Below are 24347 nucleotides of genomic sequence, written 5' to 3'. Positions count from 1 at the left end.
TGAACAAATGATACGAGAATGATTGCGAGTAAATTATGCGGTGGGAAACAGATCACGTGAGGTGTAGACTACAGGCATTGGACAAAACAATTAGAACACACACAAAAGGAACGATGAGCCACAGGCGAATAACTGCATGTTGAGAGATGGATTGTTACGTTTGATTCTTAAGGCTTCCATGATCTTAGTCTGAAAATCAGATCTGCCTCGAGAGATGATTTTAAATTGGTCGATTGAGACATTGTCAGTGCACGTTTCACAAGAGGCGATGTGCTCTTTAATTGCACTTTTAGTTGTTAGGTTTGGGTTTAAGTGCTCCCCGGCCCTTGTCAACAAATGTCTGGTTGACATACCAATGTATGTCTGGTTTGCGTCACGCAAACAACAACTAAACTGACCTGTACCTATAAATAATAATGAAATGTCCTTTTGTGATGTTTATCTATGCAGGTAAACGAAAAAATAAAATTATCCTAAAACCTCTATTCTGATTAAGTTAAAACACTATCTCATTTTATCTAAAAGGTTTTCTGGTTTTTGCAAGACGATGATAAAAAATATTTAAAAAAATTACTCAGACTAAACATTTTGTTTCTATCGAATGACATCATTGTCATTTGGGGAAATTCATTTAATTGTGCTTTTAATGTGATTTTGTAATCTAAATTATCGCTAGCTGGCATAACTTTTTTTAAAAGGTTTAATGTTCTTTAGAAGGGGGGGTGTATCAAGGGGTGTATCAACTGACCTTCCTTATCAGCTCACCTGCTTTTCCCTTACGTTGAAGTTTAGAAATCTATTTCACATCAAAGGAAGGAATGTACGTTAGCTCTTTCGCGCCCAGCGATTTTGCACGGTTTGACCGCAAAACCCAGGCATTCTTGCTATATTTTCTCTAACTTTAACGAGTTGACACGCGTGACACCGATTGTGTATTTTGACATGGAATATCTCATTGGAAAAATAATTTCAAGCTCTGACTATAATTGTTAGAACCTACTTTCCTAATACAACAGATTTGAAGATGCAGTATTTTCAAAATGTGTACTTTTAACTTTTTTTTTGTTAAAAATTTTGTGAAAATGATAGCATCTTACAAAAAAAAATACTCTCACCTTTTCCATAGAACCTAAAAAGATTTTTTTTTTAGTGGACTTCCTAATGATATGTAAAGTCAAGGAAAAATCAAACATGCCTTGTTTCTTTAGTACATACTTTTCCTTTAACTCTTGGCTAAAGTAATCACACTTTGTCAAATTTGAGCAATTTTTTTTTTTAAAAACACGAGAATATCAATAAAATAAGCATTTTACAAGGGACCAGTAAATTTATAGATATTCTGCTACAAAGACAAAGTTTTACATCACGCATCAAACAGCATCATTTTGAAATGATGCTGGGCGTTTCGCGTTAACCTCAAATCATTTTAAAATGATGCTGGGCGTTTCGCATTAAACTGCAAATTATTTTAAAATGATGCTGGGCGCGAAAGAGTTAGAGTGCATTAGTTGCCCCGATGTTGGGATTTTTGATCGGCCCTTGGTAATTTTGTTCCAAATAATGAAAAAACACAGGATCTGAAATATTTTGTCAATCGGAGTTGGTTAAGGGGGTCAACATCCAAGTCAAAGTTTGATGTTTAAAGCTATTTTGTGAATTTCCGCCGGTCACGTTATGGAGTTTCCCTGCAATCTGGCCCATTGTACATCACAATGGTTTATTGTCTTTGAACAATCAACAAACTAGTCGCTGTATAATATGTAGTTGAAATCACCGTTGTTTGATTCGTTTGCTGTCAGAGTTACGCTTGCTTAATGGTTTCTCGAAGCTAGCTAGATAGAAGCTTGATATATAAGAAGCTAGCTGTTGAAACAGCTAGTTTTCTGAAGCTGTGATTTTTTTACTTATGATGAGAAGCATGTCAAAAGGTGCATCAGCATCTTCATCAGCACCGCAAACACGCAATGGCGCTGCTAGATTTGGGCTTGGAGCAAAGCTTACTGAAGCTGATAAAGAGATAGGCCTATCCGGCACAAGGTTACCCACAAACGAGCAAGTGCTTCGTTGTTATAGATTTCACCAAAGTGAAGGCTTGTCATCATTAAAGACTAAAAGAGAAATTGCTAAGATTGTCGTTGACAAAATCATCCCTTTTTACAGTAAAGCTGGTGTACCAATGATCACCCACAAAAAGGCATGTGAAAAGCTAATTGCAGTGGCTGAGTGTAAAGCGAAGCTGCGTGAAATACCTTTAGAACGTCGCTCAAAGCCTTCAATTATCGCTAAACCTGAGAAAAATCAAGTTGATCTGAAAAAAACGTGTCAGCTGTGGCCTCTTAATGTGGAACGTGATATAAAAAATCCTGAAGATCTTGCTTTTTTATATCGATGAAAAGCGACCGAAAAGCATCGTTAGGATCCTATGATAAAGCTTCAGCTTGCAAGATTTCCCGCAAACGAGCACGGATAGATAATGAATTTCGGAGAAAAGAGATAAGTATGAAAGAAACCGAAGCTGCCTCTTCGCAGGCGCAGCTTGATAGCAGTAGTGACGACACTGACGAAGATACTACTCTGGAAGGAGCAATTTCATCAAAAGGTAGCTCATCCACAAGAAGACATCGTCGTACTGTACGACAAGGAACCATTTCTCATATACCACATGACATCCTTCGCTGAACCAGATTGGCATCTCTTGCTACTCGTTTAAAAATGACACTATCTCAGCAATCTACTTTTGCCAAAGCATTTATAGAGGAAGCTGGAGGAGATTCGTCACAAGTTGCTACTTCGTACTCGAGTGCTGACAGAGCTCGACGTTTAGTTGGACAGGAATTTGCTACATCAGTTAAAAGCAACTGGACACCGCCAATGCGTGCCTCTTCACACTGGAACTAAAAAATTATGATGACTTTGGACCGTTCAACTCAGTGCCGATTTCATTTCAGCTGCGAAGAAGGAAGAGAACTATCAAAACATTCTTCAAGTAGTGGAGTTTCAGAGAAAAGAGAAACCAAATCTCAGAAAATCCACAGCAAGGTAAATTAACTTTTATAAGACAGTCTTAACTTTTACATCGATTCAGTTCAGAGAAGTGACCACAGTTGCACAAATTCAACGTTCGACAATGTCGAATCGTAGTAAAAATGATGAATTTGGTAACTACGTTGGTGTGAACTTTTAAGTTTGCTTTGAAATATGTGCATGTCTGAGCTTAATTAACAATTTTACTAAAACTTAGTCTGGTCTATGTAACGCATTCACAGGCCTGGAGCATATAGTCACTAGTCAAGTGCTTCACTGACGTTCAATTCTCTAATTTTGATGACATCACTTCAACTTTTCCACCTCTTATATTTTGTTTAATGTACACACTGATTTACGATTTAAACAGCCTGAGAAGCTGCTATGACACATAACCATCCATATGGATATGGAAGTTACAGTGTAACTGTGTATTTATAGCACTTTTCTTCCCTTACCTTGCTGTACATATACTGTGATAACGCATGCGTTAATTTTCTAAAATTTCGAGTTCACTGTTGACCCCTTTAATGAAGTTCAAATTCAATAAAATTTTGGCTATGACGTTTTTGGTGAATGGGAACAAAACTATTAAGGGCCGAGTTGAATTTGCAATTTTTCAAAAATAAAGGGGCAACTGATGCACTCTAATGTACGTACTAACGAATTTTACCGTAAAACATAACAAAACACGGAAATAAGTCAATTCTTTAATCAAATCAGTTTGTATCCTCTGTGGATCCTTCTCTAGTATCATGGGCCAATCCTATAGATGTTTGCTGGTACACCCTTTCATTTTCTTTGAATCTTTAATCAAAGATGAACTCTGTTCGAACACAAAAATAGCATTCCACAAATTTTGGCTTTAGAAACACATAAAGTAAACTGTAATTATCTAATTTAGTCCAGAGGTGTACACTGTTCAACTCAAACACGCTCTGGTGCCAATTTTTGTCTTATAACTTATCCCCGTGCCGTCGTTCATTTTTATCTTGAAACATTTATACCGGCTCATTTTTTTTCTGCATATTACTTTTGCACACCAAATTATAAAATGGTACAAATGCAAACCATTTACAAGACTACCACTACAGTATCAACAATTCAACATAGCAAAAAATGGACCGATTTTTCACATTTTTGATAACGTCAAAGCTATCAACTGACCTGTGTGCACGTTTACACTATAGTTCTGAAACACATTTCAGAAGTAAATGTTAATTTGTGGTGACTGCTTATTTGTTTGCACTGTGAATAAACAGTGAAACAACAATTGGTTGTGTAAAATATCTTAGTCTTCAGCATGAATTCTTGGAAAAGCTCTAGTGCCATTTTCAAACCGTGCTACATTTGGCACGCGTGCTACATGTTGGACGCGTATCATGTGCCACATGTTGGACGCCAATGATGTAAACACACTGTCACAGCATTTGATTGTAGGCTACGATTTAGTGTCATACTAAAGATAGCCTATAGTAAAAAATCACATTGCATATAAGAACGGTTTTCAATAAATTATGTTTGGTTTTACAAAAACTCAGAGTCGGCTTTGCAATCCCTTTCCATAGACGGTAAGGTAAGCTATATCATAGTTGCAGACACACATTTATTTCTTTTTTCGGACATCTTTGGTATGCTTCATTAAGTCTGTAATGAGATATCTATCCAAGACTTTGGAAGCAGTCAACAATCCCCCAAAGCTTGCACCAGAAAAACCACAAGCAAAGATATCTTGCCCGGTGAGGTACAGCCCTGGAATCGCAGTTTCTGGTCTAAAATTCATAGCTTGCTGCAATTGGAATCTTTCTTTGTTGTGATGAATACCATAAATTTCTCCATGCATGCTGTTTAAATAGTGGTGATGTGATAGTGGTGTGCCGCCATCAATATTAGCTACTTTATCTTCAAGATGAGGAAAAAGCTTCAAAACTTGGTTCCATGTTTGATTGACGAAGCAAGATTTCAAATTGTCATACACTTGTCCTCGCTTTTTCACTTTTTCGTCTTTCCATTCTTCAAACCAAGAAAATGAAGCCAAAGTTATAATCGCACAAGTTGTTTTGTTTGGAAATCTTTCATTCCAAGTGGGATCTTTGGTGGAAGGAAAAGATAGGAAAAGAAGAGGAATATCAATGTTAGCAGCATCTTCTCGTGACATTGCTAAATATTCTTCAGTAGCTTTTCCAGGATCGTCAGATGTAAAGATCCAATAATTTTGATTGGTCAATCCTAACTGTTCTTTGGTTCCGTTTAAGCCAACCATCACTTGTATACAACTCACACCAGGTTCAATACAGTTTAAACCTTTTCTTAGACCAAACTTTTCACAGGTTGGCTTAGGCACAAGTGACTCCAACGTGTTGTATATCCCAGCATCAGATATCACAATAGGAGCACTCAACAAATGCTCAGAGCCAGGATTGGATGTTTTATGCAAACGCACACCACAAGCTCGCCCATTTTCAATAACAACTTCTGTCACAGACGCACCAGCCAAGACAGCTCCTCCAGATTTTTCGATGCCAGGAATTATTTGAAAAGCTATTTCACTTGCTCCTCCTTGGGGATAATAACCTCCACTACGCAAAAAGTGGTTGGTCAATATTCCGTGCATGAAAAAGCAAGTTTGGGATGGCAATGCTCCATAGTCACCGAAAGAATATGCGACGACAGTTTTTAGGTCTTTGTTGTCAGTCAAATCATTTAAAACTTTTTCAAGCGAGTTTTGCGAAATGTAGTCGTAGTCTTTGAAAAAAAGTTTATCAAGGCCTAATGCAAAAGCAATCTTGAGAATAAATTTAGGTAACATCTTAACCAGCATAAAAGCGCTGGTACCAGATTTACAAATGCTCAAAAGATCAAACAAACGGTTTATTCCTTTTTTTTCTTCAGGAAAGTATTCCAGCAACCGTTCTTTGAATTGTTTTGTTCCTTTGATGTAATTGTACTTCCTGACTTCCTTTCCTGGTTCGTCAATAACCACTGTATCAAATTCGTCCTTCAGAGGAACCCACTTAAGTTGATTATCAGTCAATAGATCCATGAAACACCGAACAACTCCACCATGTTCCATTTCCCCAACATAGTGAATACCAACGTCGTGTTCAAAGCCTTTAGTTTTGTATGTGTGTGTTCCTCCACCAGCCCTGTCGTGTTTTTCAAGAACAAGAACTCGTTTTCCAGATCGCGCAAGCAGACCAGCACAAGCTAGTCCTCCCATCCCGCTACCGATAATGATCGCGTCTAAATTGTCCGGAACAAGATCAGGTTTAAACGCTTTCTTCAAAACCTTTTTTCGTTCAGTTCTGTCGGTAACAAAGGGACGCTCTATAGTACAAGCAGCATCAAATGGGTTTTTAGACTTCGATTTAGTAAATCGTGCCACTATGTGCATGAACACATACACGACACAAATCAGACCAACAGCACATTTTGCTATGAAAAGCAAATCCATAACGCAAAAAATCAAGAAACGTTCTATTTCTCCAAACAACGACAATCTGAAAAACAAATGCATGATTTTTTATAGGCTACATCAAGGCTATAACAAAAGCCTACTTTTAGCCAAACCTAAGATGGTCCACGTTTTTAAACTGCAATGGATGAAGCAATACTTTAAAGTAAATTCATATGTCGCAAGTAGGGTATTTGCAGGCCCGGATTAAGGTCAAATGGGGCCCCTGTGCTAATGAATTTTATGGGGGCCCTTACCAGCTTACGTGGAGCGTAATGGAAGTAAGCTGGTTTCGCTTGCAGAGGAAACCGAGCCTTGCTTAGGTAAGTTAGATAACTTTGAAATAGCACGTGATCGATGCTTAAATAAGCATGTGCAAATTAAGTCAACAATGTTTACGTTATAATGGATGCAAAATCACACACGTTAAATCAACGAAACCGTGCAAGGGAAAACATTGTAGCAAGGGACCACTGTTAGTAGGCTACTGCACACTACACTGCAAATTGCAATGAAAGGTTATTCTGAATTTCTATTCTAAACTGCTCTTTCATTCACTACTACTGTAACTACCAATAGAATTTAGAAAACTAACATGAAATTCAGTCGAACGACTTTTTTCTGGCTTTCTTTGCTGCAAAGTCTGTAAGGATAGCATCAAAATTGAGGTCGCAGTTTATTAGCCTACACTCTATGCTGAGAAGGCTCAGATTAGCCAACCGCTCTTGTGTCATTGTAGACCGAAGTACGTTTTTGATTCTTTTCAGCTTAGAGAATGATCTTTCTCCAGAACAGTTAGTGACCATCATACAAAGAAACAATCTAAGAATTGTTTCTACATTAGGAAAAGCAGCTTCAACTTTGCCATTCTTTATTATCTGGTACATGTTTTCATGACTAAAACTTGCTTTATTTCCATAAGCCTTTTTAAGATACAGGTAGAAATTCAAAAGTTCATCAACAAGACAGAGATCAACATCAGTAGGAAATTCTTTCGCTAAATTCATGACACTCTGTAAAATTTGTTCCTTTGATGCATAAAAATCAATTAAAAACGAGAAATTCTTAGCAACTCTTTTGTAAATTATTGTAATTTGTTATTCAAAATTTGTTATTTTATTTTATTTATTTCATTTTTAGGAAAAGTGGGGCCCTCTGTCTGCGGGGCCCCTGTGCTTTAGCACACCCTAGCACAATGGTTAATCCAGGCCTGGGTATTTGAGAATAGGGGTGTTCGAAACAAAAGATAAAAAACATTCTAACAAGAAAAAATACCGTAGTTAAAGCACATTATAAGTAGACATAAATTATGCTACTATATGCTGCAATTGAGAGTAAGTGTACATATATACAGTAGTAGTATAAATAATATAGTAGTATATATAATAGTAGGCTACAAGTGTACATTAGGGAGGGCCGTCGAGAACAGATCTCTTAGCAACTCGAGTTTCTTAGGAGGTTTGTCGAGTAAATGGCGAAATCGAAAACCATTTTTAAATTGAACGCCAGGAAGACGGTGCACAACAGGGTCCAACTAATCAGTAAATCACCCCATTTTAGGGATATTTCATTGGCGTATATTTAGGGTGTGTGCGCCGAACACCCATCAAGCATGGTTAATTCATCAATCATCATACAGTTAAACTCAGTCAGTAATAAAGCTTGGAATGCATGACAGTCCAGTTTTTCACTGTCTCTTGTTATACTGTAAAACATAAAATATATTGCGAAAAAATATATTGGAAACATGTGTGCTCAGATCTTAAAACACACATAGCTGGTAGCTACTTAAACATGTTAACTGGTTCTTCCAACTAATTCATCTACTTTAAACTGTTAGGTTTGGTGGCCGTGCTTAATTTACTTTCGTGTACGTAACCTTTAAATTTGCATTGCACGCACGTTTTAAACTTTTGTAGTTTTGCTACCTTTTCCTTTTGTTGGTTTTGTTCCCGTTCACTATTTGTAACTTTATCATTGCTGTTGTTTTCCGACAAAGAAAAATAAATTGAATTGAATTGAATTGAATTCCCAGTAAGACCCTAATTGCAGCTTTGACACCACCAACCAATCATAACATGTTAAAAGTGGCTACTGTCCAATTGTAACCCTCCTGGCACGCAGGGTTGCCTGGATTCAGAGTAAGCTAGGCTATAGGGCTAGGTAACAAGGTTAAATAAGCAGGGTATGCAAGTAGCCTATTTGATAGCCTATATAGAAGGTGATGGCATGGGATACAAGTAGGCTAAGTAGGCTATTTAGTAGCCTATATAAAAAGTGAAGGCATGGGATACAAGTAAATAAGCCATTTGGTAGCCTATATACTGTAAAAGGTGAATACGTGGTATGCAAGTAAGTAAGCTACTAAAACTTAGGTAGCTTGGGCATTGCAGGTTGGGTAGGTATAAAAGTGAAGGCAAGGTATATGGACTACTCAGGTGTCAGGTAAGTATCAGGGCACAGAGAAGGCAGAACAGGTATGGTGTTAGCCTACTGACTGAAGCTAGTATAATTGGGTTCTGTTTCAGTGAAAAAATTATTCACAATAGTGAAGTGGAGGGAATTAGGGACATTTAAAACACAATTCGCAATTTATTACAGGTATTCAGTAGCCTACAGTAATTCGTAGTGGTAGCCTACCAGACTGCCAGTCATATTTTACATTGATTGATTGAATACAGACAAGCAGTAGGCTACCGGTGGCAGTCTATCAATTAATTGCAGTTAATTGGTCTGTAATAGTTATAAAATGGCGCATATACTCGATCTGCTGATCCGGTGTTCGGCTTTGCCAAAAAATGAATCAGCTGGTTCTTCCAACCAGTAGTGACGTTCTCCGATATTGCGCTCGAGTAAAAGAAGAATACAAAATCATGAAGAATAAGGATACCGGAGATTACAAGGAGGAAATGGGGCTGGGCGAAATGGCAGAAGCAGCGGCGACTAAGATAACAAGTACCTAAGATTTTGACACAATGGCGATCATCACGCGTGAGGGAGTGATCAAGAAGATTCTGAAGAAATGGGCCATGGTTGGATAAGACGAAGAATAAAATCCCCACGGTGAGAAAGACGGCTGAATGGAAAGCTTCAATGAAGGCCAGTCTTTGCCTCGATACTTTTTTCCACGTCGTTGACGACAAATTTAAAGCAAGATCAAAGTTGTGGAGCAGCTTGCCCATATCAACCGGGCGCTCGTCATCCTCCTCCAAGAGACCCACTGCACCTCTGCAGATAGGCTAGCTATTCCCAACTACACGCTAGCCGGGTCTACCTTAAGCAGGAAGCACGGCATTGCCACATTTGTGCATGAGACCCTGAAGTGGACCTTTGTCGACCAATCTCCAATTGATGCTGAGATTGAGTGGGTGTGCATTTGTATCTCAGACTACAACATCGTTAACATCTACAAGCCCCCACCCTCGCGAATGTTGCCACCATCCCTTCCAACGTTCCCCTCCCCCAGTCTCTACGTTGGCGATTTCAACTGCCAGCACACCGACTGGGGCTACAACAACACAAGCAGCGACGGAGAATTGCTGGCTGACTGGGCCTCTACCAACCATCTTGCCCTCCTATTCAACCCAAAGGAACCAGCCAGTTTCCACTCCGGCCGCTGGGGAACAGGGACAAACCCTGACTTGGCCTTCGCGAGTGTCGACAGCTCTCTTCCAGACAGACGTGTGCTTGAGAAGTTTCCGCGGTCCCAACACCGGCCGTACCTCATCATCGCCCCAAAACTTGTGGCTCCTGTCCCGAGTTCACCGGTGAAGCGACGGAACTTCAAAAAAGCCGATTGGAATCAATACAGCCTCCTGACCCAATGAGTCTGCTGCAAAGTTACCATCACCTGAAACATGCAACGCAGACGAGGCATACCAGGACTTCTGCAATGCCATAATAACTGCGGCAAAGGCCACAATACCACGTGGCCATCGAACCAGCTATACACCATGCTGGGACTCTGAGTGTGAAGCTCTCTATCGCTCCTACCTAAGCGCCACAAGTGGTGCTGCTTCTAACACCGCCGCCACCAGACTACTTGAGCGGCTGGACACAAAGAAGCTTGAGCGATGGAACGAAGCTGTCCAAACCATCGACTTCTTACACTCAAGCCGCAAAGCATGGAGCACCATCAACAACCTCACTGGGCGCTCAGCAAACTCTCTCGTCAGTGCCCCGTTTCTGCTAATGCCATCGCTTCCCAGCTAGTGCAGAGCGGGGTCTACAAGACAAAGCACCGCAAGGCATCCGGCCTTGTTGCCAAGGAAGTATCTGCCCTTTGGCGAGTGGAAACACCACAAGAGGAAGCAATCTCTGGAGACTTCACCCCACGAGGAATTCGCCACCGCCCTCCGCCTAGTGAACCACACAAGTCTCCAGGGCCGGATAAGATCTGCCCTGAGCTTGTGCTCCATGCTGGCCATGCCCTAAAGTCCTGGTTACGTAGATTCCTCTCTTCCTGCCTGCACCACCTCACAATCCCAAAAATCTGAAGAAGAGCTTTAGTAGTTGCGATCCATAAGCCTCACAAGCCACCAGAGGACCCAAGGAGTTATCGTTCGATATCCTTCCTCTGTGTTCCTTTCAAGATCCTCAAAAAACTGATCTACGCACGCGTCAACCCAATCATCGACCCGCTCCTTCCAAAAGAGCAAGCTGGGTTTCGGCGCGGAAAATCCACCGTAGATCAGGTCACACTCTTAACCCAAGACATCGAGGACTGCTTTGAGGCAAAAAAGAAGGCCGGCGCTGTCTTTCTAGATCTTACAGCTGCCTATGACACCGTATGGCATCGCGGCCTTACTTGCAAGCTGCTTCGCCTGCTTCCTGACCGACATATGGTTCATATGATTATGGAACTTGTCAGGAATCGAAGCTTCACCCTCACCACTGGTAGCTTACGGCGAAGCAGATTGAGACGCCTGAAAAACGGCGTCCCACAGGGATCGGCCCTGGCTCCACTTTTAAACATCTACACCCATGACCTGCCAACTACGGTCTCCGCAAAATACGCTTATGCGGACGACCTGGCAATTCTCCACTCGACAAAGTCGTGGGAAAATCTAGAAGACACCTTGAGCCAGGACATGAAAACTCTCTCAGCATATCTCCAGAACTGGCGACTGAAACTCAGCGAAACCAAAACTGTGGCAGCAGCTTTCCACCTCCACAATCGGGAAGCTCATCGTGAGCTACACGTCCAGAACAACGGCAAATCTCTGTCCTTCTGCCCCGAACCAAGATATCTTGGGGTAACACTGGACAGATCACTCACATACCGCCACCATTTGGTGTCACTGCGCAAGAAACTCACATCCCGCGCTGCGCTACTCAAGCGCCTGGCAGGCTCTAGCTGGGGGGCGAGGGCTGACACTTTGCGTATAGCAGCCTTAGCCCTTGTCTACTCTTCAGCAGAGTACTGTGCACCTGTTTGGTGCCGCAGTGCTCACTGCTATAACATCGACACTGCCATAAACAGCGCCCTGCGCACAGTGACCGGATGCCTGCGTCCCACACCATTGGACAATCTCTCCATTCTCGCTGGCATCCAACCCGCTGAGCTTCGTCGCGAAGAAGCCACTCTGTCCCTCGGTCGACGGGCACTGGAGCCTAACCACCTTCTCCACCACAAGATCTTTGCTCTCCCAAACGAGCACCCCCGTCGACTGAAATCAAGACACCCATTCGTGCCAGCCGCTCAACTTCTTATCAACGAAGCTGATGTACAAGACATCTCTGCGGCTGCTTGGGCGGACCATAAGTGGAGTTCTGAATGGAAGTCAACCGCTACCAGACTCTGTTCGTTCATCCCCGACGCCGACACACGCCTAATCGGTCTAACACTAGCAAGACAGTCATGGGTGCGCCTCAACCGTCTCCGTACGGGCGTCGGGCTTTTCCGCTCAACCATGCACCAATGGGGAATGGCCTCTTCCTCCTCCTGTGAATGTGGTGCCGAGGAACAGACCGCAGACCACATCATCAATGACTGCTCCATCTTCAAGCCACCTACCGGAGTGGAAGGTCTGCGTGTCATGGATGATGAAACCAAAGACTGGCTACTCTCTAGTAGCCTTCCAGTGTAGTCGGGGAACATCGTGAATCTGGGGTGGTAAAAGAATAGACCCTCGGCCCCAGACGCTCACACGACGACGACGACAAATTGCTGCATTCACGCGAGGTTGATTTCGTTATGGACCAACGCGGAGCATGCATTGGTTTCATTGGAAACGTCGATTGGGAGGCGGTAAAATCTGAGAAGAAGAGGGACGAGTGCGGAAGGAGCAGCTGCTTTCGAGAGAGAAGCGAGAAAACGAGCGGAAGGAACGCGAAGAATGTACTCATGACTCGGATGATGACAATACAGAAGAAACTCTCAGAAGGCGCTTCCCTTCATAGTGCTCGATCAGTAGAGAAGAACTCGAAAAAGAGCAGGAGCGACGTACTTTTGATATTCGTACAGTTGCGAGTGAGGCGGAAAGGTATGGAATTCCGAGTCGAGAAGCAGCTGCCCTCGCAACCGCAACATTACTGGACACAAAAGATGATTTCAATCCGACGAGTGTAGTCCACAAAAACAAGCTCGTTCGTTCACTTAAACGGCTTCGTTTAGAGACGAATTACTTCGCTTTCAGTTCGCTCGGCACAATAGTTGAAGGCCTTTACTTTAACGGCAAAAAGGATAAAACCCTTCTTTGATTTTTTGACTGTTTAGCGTCGTTTTGTGTATTTTCTATTTTTAATTACGTTTTTTTTTGGGGCGTGAAAAAAAACGTTTTTTATTTTATTTGGGTGATATTGATTTTTTTATGCGGCATTTTCCCGCGGCCCGATCTAAAAAAGGTTTTCAGATTATTTGTTTGTGACCTAAGTCTCCTATCTGAGCCGAGTTGCTAAGTGATTTGAGAAAAAGGTGCATTGACGGCCCTCCCTAGTGTACATATACTGTATAAAGAAGTTCAGAGGGTGAAAAAGTAGATACCTCCAAGTGAACCACAGGCCACTGATAAGAGCATTTAGATCTAACCGCTATACTATAGTATTGCAGAATCAGTTCAATGGTAAAAAACCGTGTCTTTGAAAGTAAGGCGGCATGCATGACAAATGAAGCATGTTTGAATTTTAGCTTATTTTTCTTTCAATTATCCACAAACCTGGCTGTAAGCTCTCTTTTACTACCAATGCGGCGCAGAAATACAAGCTTAAAACTATATAAACTTAGACGAGGACTGTACGATTATCTGAGCCCGGCAGCCTATACCAATGAAACCTCTCCGACACAAATTAAGATACAGTACTTCTAAGAAAAATGCTCCAGATCCAAAGAGTATGCAATGTTTTTTTTCTTCTTGTTTTCAAGCCATTTTTACTGCATGCACTGTAGTGTACAGTACTCGTAGTTCATTGTCAGTTGAACAAGCTCAGTGATAGTATGATTATAGTGCTTTTTCATTTGATTCTCATAGGTCTCAATTCAATTCCAAATAAGGCCATGCTAAGGAATTGCAAAGAACAAGTTTAGATCTAGATATAAGTGGCTTTTTAAACTATAGACAAATAAAAACAAGAAAAACACGGCATTTTTAACATGACAAAACCAACAAAATTCTCAACATTACCACGTTAATTACGGTTTATTCTCGAAGGTTTTTTTATTTGAGCAAATCCTTTTCTTCTTCAAAGGCTTATTAACAAGGGCTAGATGTATAGCTGAAAACGTTCGCAAATTTTACTTTCATTAATAGCAATGTTAAATGCCGTGTTGTAACTTGGTTTCGTTTGATGGTTCAAACTGGAAATAGTAGCTTAGTCTAAACTGCTGCTAAAGGACTTTGCAGTTGCAGAGCGACAATACATTGCAACTTTGTTGATCCACTGTTGACTGAGAAGCTTACCCTGTCATTTTAAGATTAACGTTGGTCTATTCATTTACTGTCTAATACTGTCTCAAGAAAATATGATACTCAACACTGCCAATTCAAAACTTGAAAACTGAAATTACTCGCAGTCTTTTTTGAGCAAGCTGTAGGCTATAGTGATTTTTTCGCTTACATTTTCAGCAACTTCCTGAAACGCCCCGCGCGTGTAGGAACTTCGTTAGTGTCAAATTTCCGTAGAATTAGAGTTGTTTACATAAACATTCAAGACATCCCGCGCTGGAAGCCGATGTAGCTGATAACAAGCCTGTTTTTTTTCATCGAAGAACAGTAGGCTACGCTTGCTCAATTTCAATGCTAAGGGATGATCTAATTGTAACTGAAATTTTGCTAAAAACAGCCTACTTAGGCTGACCCTACATTCTGTAACAATACAATGGTGAAAACAAGGCTGTTAGCTTATTGTTGGTTGAGGAATGAAAACCACCTTGAAATGAAAGGTCTAATTAGCACTTTTCGAAATTCCTGCCATACACTTTGACTTTTATCGTGGTTTATCATTATAAGTTGATAATAATTAAGGTGAGCACAAAAACACACTGAACGTTTGACTTTGTCGATTAATTTACAACCTTTAACTAAAAGCCATGGACTTCTAAATAGTGGCATCTGGACTGGACACTCAGTGGTCAACATGAGGCCAAACAGTTGGTACAACAGTTGGCCAACAGTGGGCCAACAGGGTTAGTTACTTGGCTGTTGGCCCACTGTTGTACCAACTGTTTGGCCTCATGTTGCCCACTGAGTGTCCAGTCCAGATGCTACTATTCAGAAGTCCATGTAAAAGCAATGCACACATTGCCTAAAAATAAAATGTAACATCTTTCAATACTAACAACCTATGTTACTGCCGACAGCAGCATGTTACAATAAGAAAAGTTCAAAGTAAATTATTTTGTCGAAACGAAACTACAAGTTTCACATATAAGGCAGTCCGAGAAAAATCTCTTCATTACAATTGAAATTTGTAACAAAAATCAGATTGAAAAATTTAGATGGCACAAAATTTTGCTTTAAATTCTTACATTGGGTAACACTTTAAGGGGAAACAAGATAACTGAGAAATCGAGAGCTACAGCAGACAATTTTGCTTTGCCTTCGAAAGCTCTGTCCGATATTCCTGAGGTATACGGTATTCCAAACTAGCCATTGTACAGTATAATGTTACTGGAGTCTGTAATTGTTTGCTCTTGTATGTGGCACGCAACCGCGTCGATGTACAGACGACCCATAGGCTTACAGCAAATCAATCGTTTTTTATATTGTTTCAACGTGTGCAAACGTTGAATCAATGTGAAAATCGGTTTCTTTGCTGTCTGGGGAAAATGCGTTTGTCATTAGTATATTCTCGAGTTATCTTCCGTTTTTCGGGTTGTTTAGCAAAGTCGTGAACGATCAAAGTATACTTGCAAACGGTAAACAATGACATAAAAAGAATGAAAGTTATTTTCAGAGTACGTACACTTTGTATCAAAACTATGAGCTTGTATCAGCATTGCGATTGGTGAACCCATGGCCACCTGGAGATCCGGCCTGATTTGTCACATTTTGCAGATTTTGATTACAGCTACTGCTAGTGCTTGACTGACATTTTTTGAGATGTTTTTACTTTTTTCGGTTTCCTGATGACATAAAACTTTTTTGTTGCCTTGGGGAAGCAGTAGCAAATGAGAAAAACTAAGTTGAAAAACGCAAAATCAGACTGTTATTGAAAATTAACAGTCTGACCAAAATCTTCGAAATCAAATTTTCTTTGTTTTTCTACATGTGAGGATGTTAAAACGTATTGTGTCATCTGGGGAAAAGAATAAAGAAAGCGTAAAAATCTAATTTCTGGAAAAATGTATTTAAACGTTCGCCCAAAGTTAGAAAAACCTGGAAATTTCTGCAAGATGTGACAAATCAGGCCGTATCTTTAGGTGGCCATGGTGAACCTCTTTTTTCCTTCATCTGCTTCTGGCTTAAACCCTTGGTAACGCCGCTCAAAATGATAAGGTGTTTGAAAAGCAAGCTAAATGTTAGGTCATGGACTTCTAAATAGTATAATCTGGACTGGAAACGCAGTGGGCAATAGTAGGCCAAACAGTTGGTACAACAGTTGGCCAACAGTGGGCCAACAGCCAAGTAACTAACCCTGTTGGCCCACTGTTGGCCAACTGTTGTACCAACTGTTTGGCCTACTGTTACCCACTGCGTTTCAAGTCCAGATGCTACTATTTACAAGTCCATGGTTAGGTACTTTGATTCTTCGTCTAAAAGTACGAGGAATGAGTTATTGGGTTTCGTACGTTAAAGCTGCTATCATGAAATCCATTTCAGAATCCCAAATGATGTATTGACTTGAATGTTTCTATGGGCCGAGGGCACTTTAAGTAATTTGAGAGGGTGGTATATCTTTTGTGTAAAATAATGTATGCTACATTGGAAACGCACGAAACCAAACGTTTGTTTGCTGTTAGCTCAAGATTTATCAACTTTATTGAGTCAATGGACCATTAAGTATATGACTGAATTGTAAAGGCCTAGGCCCTAGACTCTCAGAAACCAAAGGCCTCAAAAGAAAAAAAATCAAGCCAGCATTTAATTTACAGCCATCGCAAGCAGGAGTGCATCCATCAATCACGTTGATCAGTGGATAAAGTGGAAAACAAAATAAAAAACTTTAAAGATAAATTCATACCACTTCAAAAATCGTGCAATTCTTTTTTTTGAGAAAAAATTCCGTTTTCTTTGAATGAAAACTGACAAAGTCTTCAGCACCTTGCATCGTTTTGATAAAAAGCTTAAAATATCAAGCAAACAAAAGTTGTTGCGACCGTGCCGTGTTTTGAAACTTTGTAACTTATTTCGGTCGCCAGCACGTTTTAACGTTCGCTTTTTGTCGCTTCTACCCTTTTCTAGACCTCTGCTATGTTAACGTGCATTGTTTTTGCTGTGATGGTCAGAAATAAAAACAACCGAACTAAAGTTGGTTTTGGAAGGAAAGTCTCTTCTATTGCTCTTTTGCAGACGCCGCTGCTCCTAAAAACAGCTTTATTGCAGATCTACAGTAGCAGAGAATTTTGGCTGAGCAACTATAGCTAACAACGTTTCAAGCCATACAAACCTGTAGCCTACTTTTGACGTGAAGTATAGGCTAACTCACATAAAAATAAGATTCATTTTTTTTAAAGTTAGATATGATATTAGATAATCACAACGTAAATCGAATTTTACTGTTATAAAAAGAATCTTATTGAGAAAACTAGTCTATGGGTTTTTGTAGGATCTGGTTAAAACTGTTAACATGGGCGCATGTCCTTTTTAGAAAAATACATTGCATGTGAAGGCGACTGAAGCTGGGTTACAGCGAGCGTCTCCTCTAAAGGCTTTTTGGATCCGCCACCACTACTACGCTACTTTAGAGTACCGGTAGCTAACTGCTCTTGGCTGATGCTGATGCTCTAAGCTACTTTAGAGTAGATCTGTTTCCATATTTTATGACTGCTAAAAGAAAAATCCTGTGCACCCCTAGTTAATTTTCCCTTAGGGGTGCATGGTTACCCAGGTTGAGGACTTCTGAATTCTAAATACAACAACTGGTCCTTTCTTTTTTAATCTTGCGTAAAACATATTTGTTTAAAAAGTGGTGAAATGACCTGCTTTAAATGTCTGATTAAACTTTAGCACAAACCTGTAGTTACATTTAACTGAGAAGAGTTTAAGCGCATTTTATGGACAGCAGTATGCATAAACCTGTCAATTGAAAATTTTCGTAAATGCATAGCTGCATACACATTTCAGTTGATAGCTTTACCAATGACAGGAAACGACAGAAAACAATTACAACCACCGTTTGTAGGTCTATACTACGGTACTATATACCATATGTTATCAAATTAATTCATGTAACTTATCTCAAAAAGATTTGCCGATACTAAAATGTTTGTTACGGCCGACATATGTGTTCTTCGGGCCGATTATATGTTGTTCAGGCACACTGTTTACGATGGCTGTAAATTAAACGCTGGCTTGAATTTTTTTCTTTTGAGGCCTTTGGTTTCTGAGAGTCTAGGCCTATAGGCTACTATTCAGTAATAGGCTTAGTGATCCATTGACTCAAGAAAGTTGATAAATGTTGAGCCAACAGCTGAACCAACAGCAAACAAACGTTTGTTTTCGTACGTTTCCAATGTACGAAAACAATATCATATAGCCTACATCATGAATCTTGGACTGAGTTTTGGAAGGCAAAGCAAAACTCTCTGTTGTAGCTCTCGATTTCTCGGTTATCTTGTTTCCCCCTTAAAATGTTACCCAATGTAAGAATTTAAAACAAAATTTTGTGCCATCTAAATTTTTCAATCTGATTATTGTTACAAATTTCAATTGTAATGAAGAGCTTTTGTTTCGGACTGTCTTGTATGTGAAACTTGTCGTTTCATTTCGACAAAATTATTTGCTTTGAACTTTTCTTATTGCTACATGCTGCTGTCGGCAGTAACATAGCTTGTAATTAAATAATAGGAGATGTTCTACTGGTGCAAATTGAGCTAAACTATCACAAGATGTATACAGTGACAATTTGCTTTTAATATTATTAACTTTTAATATTAATATTATAAATATCATCCTGTCCAGTTCAACAATGACTGATGACCATCTTGCAGCCTGGCTGCGCCTTGCAACCAGCTCTATACTCCTAACCAGGAGAACCTAGTTTCCTCATTTCAGGTCTTTCACTTGGGCAGAAAAAATTAAGTTTCGTTCCATTGCACATATCCACTGCTGTAGTGTTGATTTTACTCGTAGTTTTTGGTAAAGCTGGACGGTCAACATGTTGTTATTCGTTTGAACAGCATATGACTACCGTAACAAGTTTTCCTGTACAATATAATCTGTATCAGTACTGGTTTTAGTATTGCTAAAGAGAAGGACGTGATCTGATCGTAAACGTCTCAATAAGTATACGCAGACATGTCAAATAACGACTATTTCTCATGTTGATGATTAACAACAACCTGTGTGGCACTTAAAAAGTAGATTTAATTTCAAAAAACGTTTGGCACCCCTGGCTCAGTGAGTGGCGTTAGCGGTTTATTGGAGCGGTGCACAGTTATTGCCGTGTTTAAAAACTTTCCGTTGCTGGGGAGCTTCTCTGTAGGCTACTTTGTAACGGCTGCAGACGTTAATTCCATCTAAAACAGACCGACTTTTCTGGTTAAGGCTGTTAAGCTACTTACATATCAGCGAGATGATACAACTCTAAATATGGAAGATGAAACGATTTCATTGTCAATTTGTCAAAAACACTAGAAACACTGGCTGGGCAACAAACTCTGGTTCTGTTATTTCACTGATGAGGTAGCAGTTTTGGTGGCTCGAAGTAGCCTACGTTTGGTAGTAGGGATCATACTAAGATTTGTGAGTTGCGTTTCTACTAGGTGGAGCAAATAAAGCTAAAAGAAACCCACTCGAAACATTTATGCAAACCTTAATTTTACTGTAGCCACTAACCAATATCATTATATATATATATTTTTTTTAGCTCACTCAGGTTTGCGTTCCTGATGCCATCGACAACAAATTTTAAGTATGAAACGCAATTCGATACGAAACTGGTCAACGAATGTGCTGCTTTATCTAGAAGCACTTTTACAATACAATATCCTACACTTCAACTCATAACATACTTAATATACGAAACTTTGATGTGCGCAGACTTCTAAGATTTATGGCATTCGCTGCTGAGACCAAACTTTGCCTGCTCACTTGCTGAACTGCTGCGTTGCTCTACTTGTCTACTAGAAATGTACGTTTCCGGGAACTAAGTTGCCGCGAACGAAATGCAAAGCTTACGCTTGTACTGCCAAGACCAGTTTGAACTTTGTTCACTGTTCATTCAACCGATAAACGCTGAGTCATGTCTACGACACTGAGATTGAGCACGTGAGAATGCTGGCATTCCGTTGGCTAAGCAAGATTGTCAAAATACGATAGCTTTGCTGGAAAAACAGACAACTTTTAAGAATCGATTGATTCCAGCTTCCAGGAGACGTTGATAGAAACAAATTTGAAAACAAAGAAAACTTAAGGTACCACAGTTCCGACAAAGCAGAGTTTCTAAGGAAGAGTGACATTTCTAAAGCAGTAAAATGTCGACAATTCATCTGTCTGTAAGACTCTGTATAGTTATAGGCCTAATATTAATATAGAAGGTATATTTTATCTCTTATCGCCCTTGGAATAAGTTCATTTAATTGTTGATCTGATGCAATAAAGCAACCTTCAGAATATTGCGTTGTTTGTGGCATATGACCAAATTAATACCACTTAGCTCCGTTGCTGATGATTTAAAACACGCCTTAGTCGATGGCTACTTGGTTGGTTGGTTTTTGAATCTTCATCCTTGGACTGACAAAGCCTTGATTGGTTATTCCTGGCTGGTAGTTTCGCATACTTGTAGAGGCTCTTGACGTAGGGCCGGTTACCGAGATCGGCAGAGTGAAGTTCTCCGATTGTTGAAGTGTTGTTGGTGGGAAATTATTCTATTCACCAGGTGCAGCTGAATGGAGAGCAGACCTGAAATGCGTTGCTGAAGCGCACACCCCATGAGTCGAACCAGCGCCGCGTGATCTTGAGTCGGGCGCGTAACCACTGAGCTAACTACTTCAGGTAAACGTAATGTGATTGTACAAGCAAGCGTAGTAAGAAAGAAACCGTTTACAAAACCGGGAAAATTGTATAATGATTTTCAGTTTTTGGGGAAAGTGCACCTGACGAAGTGACCATTAAATTTACTGCTGCAGTGCTGCTCGCAACTTTTTTTTGCTGTTTGCTCCAAGAAAAAGCTGCCTTGTAGACTGGAAGCCTTGTAGAATTTGTGCCTTGTAGAGTGGAAGCTTGCAACGCTTCTGTGAACACAACTGGATCGGATCTGTAGGCTACCTACAATGCGGCAACGCCAAAGTAAATAATGTTATGCAAAGATGCCAAGAGAAATCAATTATATTTCCCGAATAAGCTTCTCTGCTATGGCGGCTTAAGTTCAAAAAACCCATAGCGACCTGGTGATTTGAGACCCCTGGCTGTTATGAATAGAATATGTGGTAAAACTTTTTTTTTACTGAAAGCTTTAATTAACTTAGAAGTGAAGCATCTAAAAACACAAAGAATTACTGAAAATAAAGCACATAACTGAGAATAGAATTAGGCATCTGACTGGCAACTAAACACTTGTACAACTGATCGACCGGGTTTGTAACGAACTGATTAGTCAACGCAGAGTGATAATAATAATGTTATGGTTTTATTTATTGTCGCTCTACAACAGCTGAGGTCTTTTAGCGACAGGGCTCATTTTTAATTTTATATCAGGTTTACGATGTTATCACATTATTACCCGACTCATTCTCACTGCGCTATGCAGGATAGAACACAATCGGTACCGTTTTTAAAGTCTTCGGTTTGACCCGACCTGGAATCGATCTCAGATCTACCAGCACCAGAGCTGAAGGCGAAACCACTCGGCCACTGAGCTGGTCAACGCAGAGTGAGTGAAAACAACAAGGAACACAGGAACAACAAGGAACACAGGCATAATACAGAACGAGTGAAACAAACGTGTCAATCAACGAATACAAGTGAACTCAGGCAAGTTTTAGAGCAATTCACAACAGAATATAATTAACCATGGTTTACCAATAAGCTAACCTAACTCGTTTTAGCAGTTACTTTCCTATTTCAAGGTAACACCATTTCTGCCTACCCTATATCAGTGGTTCCCAACCTGGAGTCCGCGGACCTCTTGGGGGTCCGTGATTACCTTGATGAATGTTGTAGAAAAAAAAAGAAAAGCGATCTTTTTACTTTCATTTCTCTCATTAAATTTGCTTACGGTGAAAAAGTTTCGGCATGGCACTTTGGGTCACCTTAATATTCAAGTACTGCTGACATTTCTTGACCAATTCATTCATTTTCTTATTTGAGCAAACTGTTTAACCTGATATTTGCCGCAGGAGTCATAGCAGCAATGCAATATGACACAGTACAGTAGTTGAGTAGCATAATTATTACAATAGTCAATAGTATGTTAATAGAGTTTCAGCCAAAATTTAGGTAGGGAACCGCAGAATTAATAATTTGTCTAAAGGGGTCCGTGACAACAAAAAGGTTGGGAACTACTGCTATAAGTTAGACCTAAACCCAACCTACAATATTGATGATAAAAATGCAGAGATGTACGATTGTACGTATACGCTTCAAATTCTACGCCGTAGACTTGCGGCGTAGACTTTTTGTTTACGCTAACGCTTGCGGCCACATTTTTTTAGATATCTGTCGCTAGAGGCTACGCCGTCAAGGTTTCGTGTTTTTTTTATCGTATAGCGTCAACGTATACTTTTTAATGTCTTAGCTGTTGTTTGCATTTTAATTTTGCAGTTGAAAGAATGTTTTCAATGGGCAAAGACGTATTAAAACCAAAACGCAGCAAAATATCAAATGAACACTTTCAGATGCTTGTGTTTCTTCGTGGAAATTGAAAATAAAACTTGTTTGTTTCGAGTGGTTTATACCGTGTGAATGTTTGGCACCTAGTAAACTGAATGAGTTTACGCTAGTGCATGCGCTGATGCTGACGCCGCCAACCTTTTTTACAAGTTACGTTGACGCGTACGGCGTATAGTTTTTCGAACGTTTGCGTTTACGCTGACGGCGTCAATATTTTCTGTATACGCGTACATCACTGTAAAAGTGCTTGCATTCAGAAGCATTGCATATAAAATAAGCCACATAATACAGCACTTGGCATGCCAACACACAGCTGTTAAATTACAGCATCTTATTTTTACGTTTGAAACAGATTCTAGCAAACGTTCTACTTGGCATCGTTCATACACAACTATACGCTACTTGACCTCAGTTCCTGTTTCTTCATCAAGCCAAAAATGTATGAATAACAGTGGTCGAAATCATGAGATCAAGCATTGCGAGTGAAAATAGAATAAACGCACTGCTCATACTTCACTTTCACAACATGACTTCTTTCATTTTGATTACTACAGTATTGTAGTAGCCTAGCGGGCCGCTAGGCTAAACGTCAGTGAAGCCTAGCCTAGCCTACTGTGCCTAGCCTAGCCTACTGTGTGACAGTTTAGCAGCAAACTCGTTTTCGTTTTTTTTTATAGTTTTTTAACGCTCAAACACTCATGTGTTCCCTTTTTACTGGCATGAACAATACAAAATTGTAAACGTTAATCATAAAAATGTAGTTTCTAGCAGTAGTCGCAACGTTCATCTGATGAATGCAAAAGTAATGGAGAAACATACAAGTTGATTTATTGCTTCACTGACGTTTTTCGCACCATGACAATGCGCATCCTCAGAGCAAATATACTGCAGTACGATATAAGTAAAAACAAATGAGTTTCCTATCAAGTATTTCGTTTGTCTCAAATGCTTCGGCCTTTTGTTTAATTGCTTGACAGTTTTATGTTGTTCAGTGTAGAAAGTAACTGCTCGAACATCTTTTGATTAATTTTATTATTTGAAATAATGCAGCCTACAGTATGTTTTACTTTTTTTCTCTTAACATAACGGTTTTATTTGTTTTCTTGTCAGGATATAATGTAAGTATATTCTTTTCGATGTTGCATCACGTTGATACGACATAGTTTGTAATCTGAAGTGACACGTGTCTTTAAGCATACGAAGTTAAATAGGTTAGGAATGGAGAATTTATAAGTTATAAAGGAAATAACAATTTTGAGGTGATGTGACCCAATATAACTTTTTTGACAAACTCTCCTATCAATCTTTTCAACACCTACAGTAATTCCTTGTCTTTATGGTTAGTGGTAGTAGGCCTATGTTCGCCTCTGAATCGGTAGGCATGGGTTCAATAAGCAGTTACACCAAAGAATTCTTGAAAAGTGGTACTGAATCTTATT

The 24347-nt window shown here is 39.9% G+C and overlaps 1 pseudogene; it reads right to left on the bottom strand.

Moving 5' to 3' along the window:
• Window positions 1–1266: 1266 nt before the first annotated feature.
• Window positions 1267–6508, bottom strand: LOC145783066 (all-trans-retinol 13,14-reductase pseudogene; annotated as a pseudogene).
• Between the last annotated feature and the right edge of the window lie 17839 nt (window positions 6509–24347).

This window comes from Aplidium turbinatum, chromosome 1 (genome assembly GCF_918807975.1).
Source record: "Aplidium turbinatum chromosome 1, kaAplTurb1.1, whole genome shotgun sequence".
In the NCBI taxonomy this organism is placed as follows: Eukaryota; Metazoa; Chordata; class Ascidiacea; order Aplousobranchia; family Polyclinidae; genus Aplidium; species Aplidium turbinatum.
The sequence above is the reverse complement of the archived record's forward strand: the minus strand, read 5'-3'. Positions and strand labels throughout refer to the sequence as shown.